Source organism: Rana temporaria, chromosome 3 (genome assembly GCF_905171775.1).
Source record: "Rana temporaria chromosome 3, aRanTem1.1, whole genome shotgun sequence".
Taxonomy (NCBI): domain Eukaryota; kingdom Metazoa; phylum Chordata; class Amphibia; order Anura; family Ranidae; genus Rana; species Rana temporaria.
The window spans coordinates 102,695,125-102,709,757 of record NC_053491.1 but is presented as its reverse complement, the minus strand read 5'-3'; the positions used below and the strand labels follow the sequence as shown (position 1 = coordinate 102,709,757).

General features: G+C 44.1%; 1 protein-coding gene across 1 annotated transcript in view; it reads right to left on the bottom strand.

The window, feature by feature from the left end:
• The window catches only part of CHRNB4 (cholinergic receptor nicotinic beta 4 subunit), a 66,804-nt gene that overhangs the window by 39,276 nt on the left and 12,895 nt on the right, over positions 1–14,633 (bottom strand). The window lies entirely within an intron of this gene.

Sequence of the window (14,633 nt, the reverse complement as noted above, 5' to 3'; positions counted from 1 at the left end):
TAATATGTCATTTCCACTAATCCACTGGTTCTCAACCTGGGGTCGGGACACCCTTGGGGGTCGAATGACGATTTGCCAGGGGTCACTGAATCCTGGGCGGTTCCTGAAGCCTGGACTTCTCTCCCAGCCTTTTCGCGGCTGCCCAGCTAGGCTGTTCCCCGGAGCCCGCCTCTTTGCAGCCGCCCATTCAGTTTACGGCATGGCTGTGGGCCAGAGACTAGAGGTCAGCTGACTGGTGAGGAATGTGAAGTCAGAGCGGCTGGAAGGGTCCCTATCTCCTGATTTTACTGTTAGGGGTCCCCACAACTAGGGAAATTTTATCAAGGGGTCACGGCACTAGAAAGGTTGAGAACCACTGCACTAATCCATTTCTCTACCTCGCCAACCCCTGACAGACAGACACGTATAGGCAAATGGCCAGAAAACCTTAAACACCCCAGTATGTTGAGGACCTGAGTGGGAAGACACAGTCAAACTGAATTATTAATTTATTTTAGTTGTAATAATGACTTACATCCCACTCAAAGTTTAAACCAGAGGGAATGCGAGTCTGGAGCAGAAAGATTCAGAATACATCCCTGCGACATAGGGTAAGGAAAATATCCCCACCTCTCTTGTATGGTGCAGATCTTTTTAATGACCTGGGGGCAGATCCACGTAGATCTGCACATATATCCGCCAGGCGTAGCATATCTAATATACACTACGCCGCCGTAACTTATTTTTTTTTTTTCAAATCCTCAAAGAATTTGCACCGTAAGTTACGGCGGGCGTAGTGTATCTTTGGCGGCGTTAGGGCGCGGAATTCAAATGGATGTGATGGGGGCGTGTTTTATGTAAATATGTCGTGACCCAACGTAAACAACGTTTTTTTAACGGCGCATGCGCCGTCCGTGGGGGTATCCCAGTGCACATGCTCGAAAATAAACCGGAACAAGCCAATGCTTCTGACGGTGACGTCATTCTACGCAAATCCCAATTCGCGAACGACTTACGCAAACGACATAAAAAATTCAAAATTCGACGCGGGAACGATGGCCATACTTAACATTGAGTACGCCTCATATTAGCAGGGGTTACTATATGCCGGAAAAAGCCGAACGCAAACGACGTAAAAAAATGCGCCGGCCGGACGTATGTTCGTGGATCGCCGTAACTAGCTAATTTGCATACTCGACGCGGAATTCAACGGAAACGCCACCTAGTGGCCTGCGGGAAAAATGCATCTACGATCCGACGGCATACTAAGACATACGCCTGTCGTATCGATCCGAGATGCAGTCGTATCTTGTTTTGTAGATACAAAACAAAAATACGACACAGGAAATTTAAAATTACGCGGCGTATCAATAGATACGCCGGCGTAATTCTTTTGTGGATCTGCCCCCTGGACTTTAATGGCCGAGATGTCCCCAGCGTGAAACCCCCTAAAATGTCTGGCTACATTTGTGGTTTTATTTTTCGGTACACTGTATATGTGTTCGTAGAAACGATCCCTCAACCGCCTGCCAACATATTGTCATGTGATTGGGTAGACCATATACCTAGTGTTGCAGTTGTAAAATTATGAAATCTCGCCACAACTGCTGGAGATAAAAAAAACTTAAGACTGAAAACTTAAAGCTAAAGACTGACCCACTATGGGTGCTCTTCTAGACACTATATTGACTCCATGTCTTAGAATATTAGCACAGGTTTCATCCGTAATCAGGATAGGTAGATATTTATTAATGATATCCCTGATCTAGATGTATTCTGTGCTGAAAGTAGTAGAAAGGGTGAGTTAACTATGATACAGATATTCTTTGTTCTTCTTCTGACTTAACATTTTCCCTCTTTTTACTCCTTGCTATTTGTAAAGCCCCCTCTAACATCCATCGAGGGTACCCCCCTGGCTAGGAAGCATTTATAAAGCAAAGCAGCCTCCATATCAAATTTTGGTACGCTGCTGCAAATGCATCTGATGCGCAAAAAAAATTCTAGATGGTATGTTTAGGATGCCCTAATTGGGCCAAGAGCAATGTGTTACCCAACAGGAGTTTCCTATAGAGGGCAGTCTCGATGTTCAACCCTTCTCCTGTAAGGCACACATCCAGATAACAGAACTCTGTGCTATTTGTCATGCATGTAAAGCAGGGATATGCAATTAGCGGACCTCCAGCTGTTGAAAAACTACAAGTTCCATCATGCCTCTGCCTCTGGGTGTCATGCTTGTGGCTGTCAGTCTTGCTATGCCTCATGGGACTTGTAGTTCTGCAACAGCTGGAGGTCCGCTAATTGCATATCCCTGATGTAAAGGATACATTTTTGATGTTAACATTTAAATACTCTAACAAAGGACTCAAATGATCCACCCCCTCATCCACCACCAGCAGAAGGTCATCAATGTAACTAAGATAGAGTTTGATGTACGGTCTAAATGGGTTCTCACCTCCAAAGATGCGGGACCACTCCCACCAACCCATGCAGAGGTTGACGAGAGAGGGAGAAAACTTGGCTCCCATGGCAGCCCTGCATCCTTGGAGGTAAAACACATCATCAAATACAAAATAATTGCGAGATAGTAAATACTCTAATATATCCAGAATATACATGCAATGTTCAGGTATCAGATTCGTACAAGACTCTAAATAAAAGGAAACTGCCTCAACGGCCAGATGATGGGGAATTGAGGAGTACAGAATTGTGACATCTCAAGTGATCCATGAAAAATCTGTCTCCCATGTAAAGTCTCTCATGAGTTGAAGTAAGCGATTGGTGTCTTTCAGATACCCAGGAAGTTGCGCTACCAATGGTTGTAAATACTTATCTATTCATTGTCCCAGCCTCTCATTTAGGGAGCCGATCCCCGAGATTATGGGTCTACCCTGTAGGGGTTGTAGACCCTTATGAGTTTTAGGTAAATGATGGACCGCAGGGATGGTGGAATATTCCGGAATGAGAGACTCCATTTCCTACTTATTAGAAATGCCCAACCTAAAACCCCTGTTGATTAGTTCTGTCAATATAGATTACATTTTCCTTGTGGGATCTCCTTTAAGTCTCATAAATGTGTGGTTGTCTGACAGCTGTCGGCAGTTTCATCCAAATAGGATCCCACATTCATGACAACTATCATGCCTTCCTTGTCGGAATTTCTTAAGGCCAATCACTCACTCTTAGAGAGGTTGTCCCACCAGACCCTCAGTGGCCTGATGATCCAAAACAGTCCAATCTTGGTTGAGCCAATCTCTGAAATTTAACCGTATCAGGCGTGCGAGAGTTAACCAAATAAAATTCCGATCTATGAATGCTGGTCTGGCCAGACAATCACCTTCCAAGTCTCTAATGGCACATAACTCTCTAAACATCAAACCTGTTACATTCGCATTAGTGTCTTTTGGTGTAGACAAGTCTGTGCCAATATCATTTTTTTGCTGCATAATAATGTGTTTTATTAGTGAGATTTATAACAAACTTAACATCTAGAATTGTATCAAAGAGATTGAAGTGTCTATTGGGGGTCATTGGGTGTGTCTCTCATTTCCACTGTGGCTGTGTTCGAGAGGGATATCTCTTGCCTTCCTCTATGTTTTTTTCTTTTATTTCCCCGGATTGTTTTCCCCCATGCTTGTTTCAACTTTTCTTGTGGGTTTTGCACCGGATAGACCCATTTTTTTTTGGGGGGGGGGGCCTCTACTAGCCCCTCCCTGACTATTTGAAAGGGGTACACAAGAAGGTGATACATCCAAGTCCGAGGCTGCTAAAGTTTCAAAAACTTTGATTTCCATATCTGAGAAACTGATATGTTTGCTGGAGGGGCCATACCATGAATGCCTTTGCTTCCATACGTATAAATTATTTGTGTCAACATCTTTTCTTTTTTATTTGTAATAACTTCATGTTCCAGATGATTTAACATGTCATTTAGATGTTTGTCAAGGTCTGTGAATTCCATTGTACTTTGCAATGGTCTGATGGCTTGTTGCAGCTCCAATATTTTATCTCACAATGCCTCCATTTCTTTCTTTTTGGAAGCCACAATAATGCTCACCAGAGCGAAAAGCAGGTGGACAAAGTATCAGTCCATTGCGCTTTAACGGATTCATCAAACAGCTCAAATGTTGGATACTTTTTAATTCTGAGACCTCTAGGAATGCGTTCAAGGGTTAAATACTCAGATAAAGAACTGGAGTCCCAGTAAGCTTTTGTTTCTTTTACCATGCTTCTTTCTAGTTTCCAGGAAAAAAAAACTCAACGAGCCTACAGTATCTTCAACATTTCTGTTTAAAGTATCATGTATATTTGCTTCTAATGGGATGCCTTTCACTAATCTAAAAGTGTGACTGGTATCCTGTGGTGTGTCATGCTGAGACATGAGTGCAGTATCCAAACAATATAAAAGTCAAATGGGAGAAACCACCAAGCCAGTGTGATGCGCGTTCCTCTATATTCAATACATTTGTTGGATGGACGAAGGTCTGCAGCCATTTCTTTCTCTCCTTGTTCAGAGAAAAAAATCTCCCTGGCCCTGCCCATGAGGAACTTCCCCTGTTGGTTCAGTATCAGCTCTGCTGTAGTTGACAAATTGCCCTGTGCCCACTATCACATGTGAAAAGTCCTGCCAGGCAGAAAGAAGCACATAAACCTCCACCCCAGACAGCACACAAGGTGCACTGACATTTTTTTTTCCTCTCACATTATAGTGTCCTGACAAATTTAGGGGCAATGTTATCAATCACTGTGTTCTGTATATTAGTGTTTATCAACCAGGGTTCCATGGAACCCTAGGGATCTTCCATAGATTGCTTGGGGTTCCTTGAGCAATAAGCAGTGGCCACCAGTGCAACTGGTGCACTTTTACACTGACCGCCTGTCAGGATCCAGATACATTTCCACTGACCTAAAAATAAGGTTGGCAATTCTACACTGACCACCAATGCAATATGGCACTTTTCAATTGACCTTAAAGTAAGGGTGACTCTTCTACACTGCCCTCTGCAGTGTCTGGCTGTGGCTCTGCTTGCTGTGCCACTAGGGATGCTGGACAGTTCCTTGCATGATTCCTTGAAAAACCTTGCCTTGTTTCTTGCTTCCAGTGAACCTTGAACCCTTTGCTCTTCCCATGAACTTCCTGATTTAAGTCAAGCCTTTACACTCCCTTTTTGACATATTACTGTGCTCTTTCCAGCCAATATTTAACCCCTTGCATACCTGCTGCTGTCTTTATCTTAGCTACAACTTGTTATCGACCCTTGGCTTGTTCATTGACTAGGCTTCTATCTGATCCCATCCAGCTACTACTTACTGACCTTTCACTTGTTTACTGACTACACTTGCATGCTAACAAAAGAACCATGCATTTTGATGCAGCGGCATTAAAAAATAAAAATTAAAAAAGGCCCATGCACTTTTGTGCTATTGAGGGGGGGCAGGCAGTTCATTCTCAAATTGATAGGCTGTTCTGCAGCAAGGCACATACTCTGTGCGTGTAAATAAAATAAAAATCGTGCAGCTCTACTGCCTTTAGAAATTAATATGAGAAACACCAGCAAACACCAACAAATCTATTGACGTAGCTTTAGGTGCACACAGTACAGAGGACACAGACAGTACACCACGTGAAAATACTGCAGCTAGCACAATCACCTGCCTGCCTGTCAGTAAATTAGGAAGAGCAGATCTAGCTAAACTATACAGTGTATAAATATATATACAACACGTGGGATGCATATATATCCTCTACACACTGTAACTCTAACTGACTAGACTGCCTGCTCTATCTACCTGCAATAAATGACACTCTCTCTCTGTCTCTCTCTGTCTTAACCACTGCAACACACTACACAAGGCCGACTTGCAGGCGGCCTTTTATAGTGTGGGGCGTGTACTAAACCCCCTGAGCCATAATTGGCCAAAGCCACCCTGGCTTTGGCCAATTATGGCTCTCCGTTTTTTGCGCGCTGTGAATGGCCAAGCCAGCAATGCACTGCGATGCCGCAGTGAATTATGGGCCGTGACACACCACTCGAATTTGGCGCGAACGGCCCAAAATGTTCGTAGTTCGACGAACGATCGAACATACTGTACGATGTTCGAGTCGAACATGAGTTCGAATCGAATATGTAGCTCATCCCTACTGTCCAGCAATGTAAGATGGATCTTTTCCACTGACCCCAAAGTAAGAGTGGCACTTCTGCACCATCCAACAATATAAGATGATACTTTTCTACTGACCCCAAAGTAAGAGTGGCACTACTACCATGACCAACAATGTACGATGGTTCTTTTCCACTGATTCCAAAGAAAGAGTGAAACTATTACACTGACCAAAAATGTAAGATAGTTCTTTTCCACTGATCCCAGAGAAAGAGTGGCATTTCTACAGTGACCAACTATATAATATAGTACTTTTTGAATTACCATAATGTAAGGATGTTACTTCTAAACTGACCACCAATGTATGAACATGGGGCCTGATCCACAAAAACCCGGCGGAACGTAATTTTTCCTATTTAAGTTACACCGCCGCAAAATCTCTACCTAAGTGCCCGATCCACAAAGCACTTACCTAGAAATTTTGAGTGGTGTAACTTAAATCCGTCCGGCACAAGGCGTTCCTAATTTAATGGAGCGAGTCCCTTTTAAATTAGGCGCGCTCCCGCGCCGGACGTACTGCGCATGCTCCCGACGTCATTTTCCCGACGTGCTTTGCGTGGTTTTACGTTGCGCCGGGTTTTGAGAATCGCGACTGGCGTAAAAAAAAAAAAAAACGAGTTGCGGCGGGAAAAAAAAATGACAGCGATGCGGGGTAGAAGGGTCTACTTTTACAAGGTGTAAACAGTTTAGGCCTTGTAAAAGCAGCCCTAATTTTGCGACAGCAAACTAATACTTACGGAGAAAAAACCAAGCGTAAAAGCTTTGTGGATCTCCATAAGTGCTAATTTGCATACCCGAAGCGGCATTTCGACGAGAAATGCCCCCAGCGGCGGCTGCGGTACTGCATCCTAAGATCCGACAGTGTAAGTCCCTTACACATGTCGGATCTTCTGCCTATCTATGTGAAACTGATTCTGTGGATCAGTTCCATAGATAGAAACAGGGATATGCCGGCGTATCCCTTTTGAGGATCAGGCCCATGGTATCCAAGCCTTTCTATTCTACGCCATTTTAAAGGGACACTACCGTTTTTACTTTCTGTCTTTCATTTACTGCACATTAATATTATTCTTCCATGTAAATCTAATTACTAAAAAAACTGCTTATATGTCATATAGATAAAGAGAATTGTTAGAAATTCTTTCTGGGTGCCAAATACAAATGTGTACTCCACATTTTGTATCATTTTATTTAACAATAAACCTACAACATTTAATGTACCATACGCTATAGATCCAAACTATTTTAACAAGTGTTCCCCAAACATTTAGGGCCAGGTCCACAAAGAAATTACGCCGGCGTATCTATTGATACGCCGCGTAATTTCAAAGTTCCCGCGTCGTATCTTTGTCTAAGTACGCCGTCGGATCGTAGGTATATATTTACGCTGGCCGCTAGGTGGCGTTTCCGTCGAATTCCGTATCGAGTATGCAAATTAGCTAGATACAGCGATCCACGAAAGTACGTCCGGCCGGCACATTTTTTTACGTCGTTTGCATTCGGGTTTTTCCAGCGTATAGTTATCGCTGCTATATGGTGGCGTACTCAATGTTAAGTATGGCCGTCGTTCCCACGTCGAAATTTTAATTTTTTACGTCATTTGCGTAAGTCATTCGCGAATAGGGATTTGCGTAAAATGACGTCACCGTCGTAAGCATTGGCTTGTTCCGGTTTAATTTCGAGCATGCGCACTGGGATACCCCCACGGACAGCGCATGCGCCGTTCAAAAAAAAACGTTGTTTACGTCGGGTCACAACGTATTTACATAAAACACGCCCCCATCACATCGATTTGAATTGCGCGCCCTTACGTCACCAAAGATGCACTACGCCGCCGTAACTTACTCTTTGAGGATTCGAAAAAATAAGTAAGTTAGGGCGGCGTAGTGTATCTGAGATACGCTACGCCCGGCGGAAATATGCGCCGCTGTACGTGGATCTGCCCCTTACAAGTTATTTCAAGGTTTTCTCTATGATAAAAAAGAATAAGAAAGGCTGCTATACAAATGTATCTATTCCTTCTTTGGATGGAAAATACTTTGGTGAATAAACACTTTAGCTATCGTCCATAGTACCTGATTTCCATTTAGTAAACCAGGCTGTCTAGAGTGACTATGCCGAATTGAATCTGCATGCTTGGATAATGTAGCTTGTGACTTTCATTCATAGCTCATAGATTAATTTCCAAATCAAACATACCACTAGATGTCAGCATTGTAATGAATGTCACATGCTTTTCTAACTTTATTACAATGTCTATGTATGCTAATAAACTAAGCATACAGAGCATATGGAGTTTAACTCTATAACTTTCTCACCATTTATTATAACATTACCATATCAATTATAATTATTACAGTAACACACTGATATAGCAGACTACTGCAACCAACTTCTGAGAAGTGACTCCGAATTCAGCTGTGTAGCAGCACAGGAAATATTGGTGGACATACGCACTTTGGCTTTACTATCCGATTGATGTGTAATCTGATCAAAATGTTCAAATTGGTAAAAACATTGAACAGGCATACCTTCCCTTCTGATCTATTTAGACTCAATCAAATTCGATCAGCGAGTGTGGAAAACTATCAATAGTGTTGCATCATTCAGCAGCACTGAGATGCTTTGTTCATGATTTCAATTGATTATGAGATTATGAGATAGGCCGTTGGAAACAAACATGAGATCAATAGCTCACTATGGTATCCTCCAATTATTGATCAAAATCTACTTCCTTGTGTGTTATATTCATGGATGGACTGGCGACTATAGATTGAGAGATGGATCAAATATTAAAATGATATTGACTGCTTACAAACACATTGCTATTTAAAATGCTGCTTTATGGACTGTACAGTATATAGCAAATAGTATATTTAAGGGGTGGTTCCTCCATACACACAAGCATACAAGAAAATAATTTGCATTGGGGGAGTAACAGCGGCCTAACTACAGGGATCCCATGGGAAACTGTGATCCTGCCCCATGCTCCAGGGGGCTTGTGCAGCTCCCCTGTACACCTGAAAGGCCTGCTGGGGGTGGCATGTAGGCATGTGCCATTTTCCCGCTGCAGCTGCCAAAAGACATCTTCTCCTCCTCTCCCTGCCTCAGTTTCTCTACATGCCACCCCCACCGCCCCTCCTAAATAGCTTCTGGTGCCCCCCTGTTGCTCTCCTGCCAAACACCCCCCCCCCCCTGCAGAACAGCCTGCTTCCCCTCTCATCCAGCTGCTGCAGGGGATGTGTCTGAATGGACAGAGTCAGTGATCTGTAATGATCACTGACTTTGTCCATTTATAACTGAAGCATACAGATGTATTCCTGTCCATTAATTCTGTACAGCTGAGGCTGCAGAGAGGGAGGTTGAGGGCTGTGTTAATATTGAAGCTGAATTGCTTTTAAACGCGTTCATGTTACCAGGGGACCATTGCAGTGTACTGCAGGTGTTTTTTTTGGATGATTGCTGGCCCCCGGCGGCTCCTGACATCTTTTCCTGCAGGGTCTGTATCTCCAGCAGTAGCCATCGCTTCTCCCCAGCCTGTGGCCAAGGCGGGTAGCCAGACGTCCCTTGCACAGACTTCACATCAGCTCCAGCATCCTGCTTTCCACCACATCCCCTCTCTTGTTGATTGCTAAAGTAATATTTTATTGATTTTCATTAATAAATCTTTCTCGCGGTACTGCACTTTTTCCTCTCGCCTCTCTGTCTTAAAGATGAAACATCAGAGGTCAATTTAGACCCCTAATGTTTCACCAAAGCCCCTCAAAGGGGTCCCTAAAGTATTGTAAAAAATAACAAGAAATAAAATTGTAAAAAAAAAAAAAAAAATCAACATGAAATAAAATGGTAGAAAATAATACAAAAATAAAATACCAAAAATTAAAAATTACTGACAGCAGTGGTGTACTTACTAGGGTCAAAAAGTTCACACTTACACCTTGGCACTGGTGTTCTTCCACCAGGCTCGCAGGGAAGGGCCCCCGAATGGGGTCGGAGGGGCCTCAATGGTTTCTTGCACTGGGACCCTGAAGGCTCTAGTTATACCTCTGGTAAGGATTTAACTGGATCAATTTTGTATGGCATAGTACCTTTCAAATTCATATTGACTAATATAAGAAAAAATATGTAAATTGCGCTACCTCTTAACCATGTGAAAAACGTAATTAAAAATCACAAAACATTAAATATACCAAAAAATGTACATAAATAGTGCATGTTGGCATATGGTGTATGTCACTAATATGCCACAAAGAAGAGAGATTAATTGCCACTTTAGAGCAATCTCATACCAATCAATAAACGTGAATCAGTGATAACACTAATAGTGTGAGAATTTAAACATCAAAATTAATAATAAAATCTAATTAAACGCTCAAATTAACCCACTCAGAACAAAACAAAAAAATGAAAATTATAAAATGTTGTAACAAATAAAGTCCATAAATGCTTGACAAGTGGAATGCTAAACACCCGTGCTCTGTGCCAAATTCCAGAATATGTTGATAAAATAAAAGTAATGTATCCTCCACCAAACAATGAATTGGCTCCTTACCAAATTGCCATGATCCCTTATGACAGGGGATCATGAACAGCGTATAAAAGTTTGTCACTTCCAGCCACGCTGTTCAAACAGATTTGATCTTTAAAACAATGGGTCTTATCCAATAATGATTGCAAATCACCAGCATAAATGCCCACCATGCAAAAAACAATAACAGCTCGCGCATTAAATGAGTAGAAAATGTATTTAAAAAGTTGTATTACACTTACAATTTACAGACACCCGTCCTACTGGGGGATCGTTTGGAGCTCTTGGGTGACGACAGCGCATGGCACGCTGTTCATGATCCCCTGTCATAAGGGATCATGGCAATTTGGTAAGGAGCCAATTTATTGTTTGGTGGAGGATACATCACTTTTCTTTCGTTCTCAAATTGAACAGGCTGTAACTGTGTTGCAGCTGTTTTTCTTTTTTAGCATTTAGCGCCGTTTCTTTCCAATTTTTCATATATTGACTAATATGCAGTGGAAAAATCAGTTCTACCCCATTAGGGATTTGTGTTAAGAAGGAAAAACATTTTTAAGGGGTAAGGCCTCGTACACGGACGGACTGTCCGATGAAAACGGCCCGCCGGACCGATTTCATCGGACATGTCCGCTGCCGGATTTTGGTCTGATGGTTGTACACACCATCAAACCAAAATCCCCGCAGACAGAATACGCGGTGACGTGACCGCGCCGTTGCCGCAACGATGACGCGGCGACGTGCGCGACCCTGGGAGGTCAATGCTTCCACGCATGCGTCGAATTACATTGACGCATGCGAGGGTTTTCGGCCGAGCGGACATGTCCGGTGAGTCTGTACAGACGACCGAACATGTCCGACGGTCAGGCTTCCAGCGGACATGTTTCTTAGCATGCTAAGAAACATTTGTCCGCTGGAAACCTGTCCGATCCGCCGGAAAATTGTCCGGTCGGACGTACAGACGACCGAACATGTCCGCTGAAACTGGTCTGCGGACCAGTTTCAGCAGACATGTTCGGTCGTGTGTACGGGGCCTAAGATTGGGGAGGTATGCTAGGAGTGGTGAATTGTGTTGGGTGGGGGGGGGGTTATGGGGGAAGAGGATTTGTGCTAGGAGGGGGGGGCGTGGTTGTCTTTTGCTATAAAAGTGATGTGGTAAATGGGAAATATTTTTTGGGGGGGAGGGGTTGTGCTAGTAGGAATGATTGAGGGGTATTTGTGCTAGGAGGGAATATTTGTGGGGGGGATTTATGCAAGGATGGGGGATTGGCGAGGGAAATTTCTGCTGGAAGAGGGGGATTTGGAACGGGGGGAGGGGGGGTTTTGCTTAAGGGGGAAATATAAGGGGTAGAAGATTTGTGCTAGGAGGGGGACTTTTTTGATGGGGGGGATGGGGTATACTGAAAATTCCAGCATACAGGTGGCGACCCCCAAGTGGGTACACGGAATCTGCTCCTAGATTTGTGCTAGGAGGGGGAATTTCAGCAGGTGGCAGATTTGTACTTGGAGGAGGGGGAATTTTTATGGAGGGGGAGCGTAAAGATTAGTGCTTTTTTTTGGAGGGGCAGGGATTTTCACTAACACATAATGCTAATATATCTTGGGGGAGGCGCACAATATGGCATGGACTCTAGATGACCTTGTCCCCGCACTGCATCCGCCTATCAGATTCCAACCTGCACTTGAAAGTGATAGTTGGAGAATGAAATTCTGAGAGTCTATTTACACTGTTGTGTTTTAATGCATTTCCAGAAGAAATTGTGTCCGATCCCATCTTAGTGCTGCAGTGGAGTGCACAAAAAACTGACATGTGATTTCCATTGTCGTGCATTGCAACATGATGGCAGATGCAGGAGAATCTGCACTAGCGTGAACAGGTAATAAACGGGCCCTGAACTTATGGCACAACATAAAACAGTCGTCACCATCAGATGATTAATAAGGTCTGTAATTTGTTGATCTCAAACATTGATTTACTTTCCATGACTTTTATCCTCTTGACTGCTCTATATTTATGGCTTTTGTGTTTTTTCTCCAGTGTTTTTTTTAGCATGCTCTGACACTGCCCAGTGATTCTCTTTATACTAGCTATAAATACATCTAGAAGTCAAAGTATTTAAGAGCTAGGGCTCTGATGCTGCAGATTATCACCTTAACTTTCATACTTCAGGCAGATTAATGGATATACAGCATTAGGTACATCCAGGGTTGTCTTAATGCATGGGCACCCCTGGGCAGCTTGTCACTGGACTAAATCTTCAATCATAATGACATCTCTCCCCGCTTCTTTCCTCCTGCAGTTTCTGTTGCTCTTCTGGCACTATGCAGGGGTTAAGGACAGTGGCGTCTCCAGCTTTCATATTTAGGGGGGGGCACATGGGGGGACAGGGACAAAAGTAGGGGGGCCAACTATAAAATGCTATTATATATATATATATATATATATATATCTCCTGGGGCCCTTTACTACGATCCCACAACGGGCCCTTTTACATGTTCTGCAGTGAGCTCCCTTCCTACTATACTGGGGCCCCCCAGGGTGGCAGAAAACAAGAGATATATGTCACCAGCACACCAACAGGAGAGGGGAGGGAGACAGATGGGGGAGAGAAGGGATGGAGATAATGCAGTTCAGTGATTACAGTGTATTGCAGTCTGCAGTGCACACACTTACCCACGGTCCAGGCTAGAATCTCAGGCATCATTCACACACATGCTGCTGATTTTCATATTTCCCGCCCACACATCCCCTCTCTTCAGATACAGCACACCGGGATAGTGTGGGCGGGACTGAAAGGTGGAGGAGGAGGAGCTGTATTCCTCCCTGCTCGTATGTGAGGAGAGTGGGGGGGTGGCTTGACTCGCTGGGCTGTAAAAGAGTGTCATAGACTGACACTCGGCTCAGCTTGCAGTCACCACTCTCGGAATTTACAGGCTGGTTCTCCTGTCCTAAGGACGGGAGAAATCAGTCTGTTTTTTCAGTAACTGAGATGAAGGCTTGGGCCCCCCCTCCCCCACAGTGCTCATGGAGTCCTTTCTGCAACTCGCTCTTCTCCGTGCCAATAAGGATGCAGGGGAAGGAGCAGATCAGGCGGCTGTGGTTGTGTGAGCGCTTGCATTATGCAGTGTCAGCGAGCAGGGGGAGGGGGGGAGGAATGCCCCGCAGAGCTGACTGGGGACACTCTCCCTCTCAGGAGAGACTGTTACTCCAGCGGTGGCCCGAGCAAAATACAAAAATGCAAAAAATAAATAAAAACATTTTTTTGGGGGGGGGCACATGGTGGGGCACAGCATAATGTTGGGGGGGTCAGGGCCCCCTCTGCCCCCCCTAGAGTCGCCATTGGTTAGGGAAGAAGAAGGATCTGTGACTGCAGCTTCCCTGTGCTGCTCTGCTTGAGGAGACTGTATCTGTATTATACATTACTGCCCCCTATACTGGTGTTAGCGCTTCAATCATCCCGGCACCAAGGATGTTATGATGTCAGGATGATTAAAGCGCATTATTTCTATTATTACATTGTAATATAAAATGAAATAGTTCAACTCACCATAATGCAGAATCAGTGGGAGCCCTGAGCATGTCACTTGCCACACCTTGCGGATTGTGCCTTGTCTGCCACCAGATACAGATTGTCACTTGCCATGTCACCTGCCACACCTTGCGGATTGTCACTTGCCATGTCACCTGCCACACCTTGCGGATTGTCCCTTGCCTGAAACCAGTGCAGATTGTCACTTGCCACGTCACCTGCCACAATTGTCACTTGTCACTTGCGTATTGTCACTTGCCACGTTACCTGCCACACCTTGCGGATTGTCACTTGCCTGCTTAGGTGGTGTTTTGGTTGTCTCTTGCTGTGTCCCAGACTAGAGTCAGGCAGCAGATAATGTATTCTCTCTGCTGACTGCACAGTGAGGACGGAAGTTAGTGCAGGGATGCAGGACGGGCGCTGAGAGATGATCTCATCTC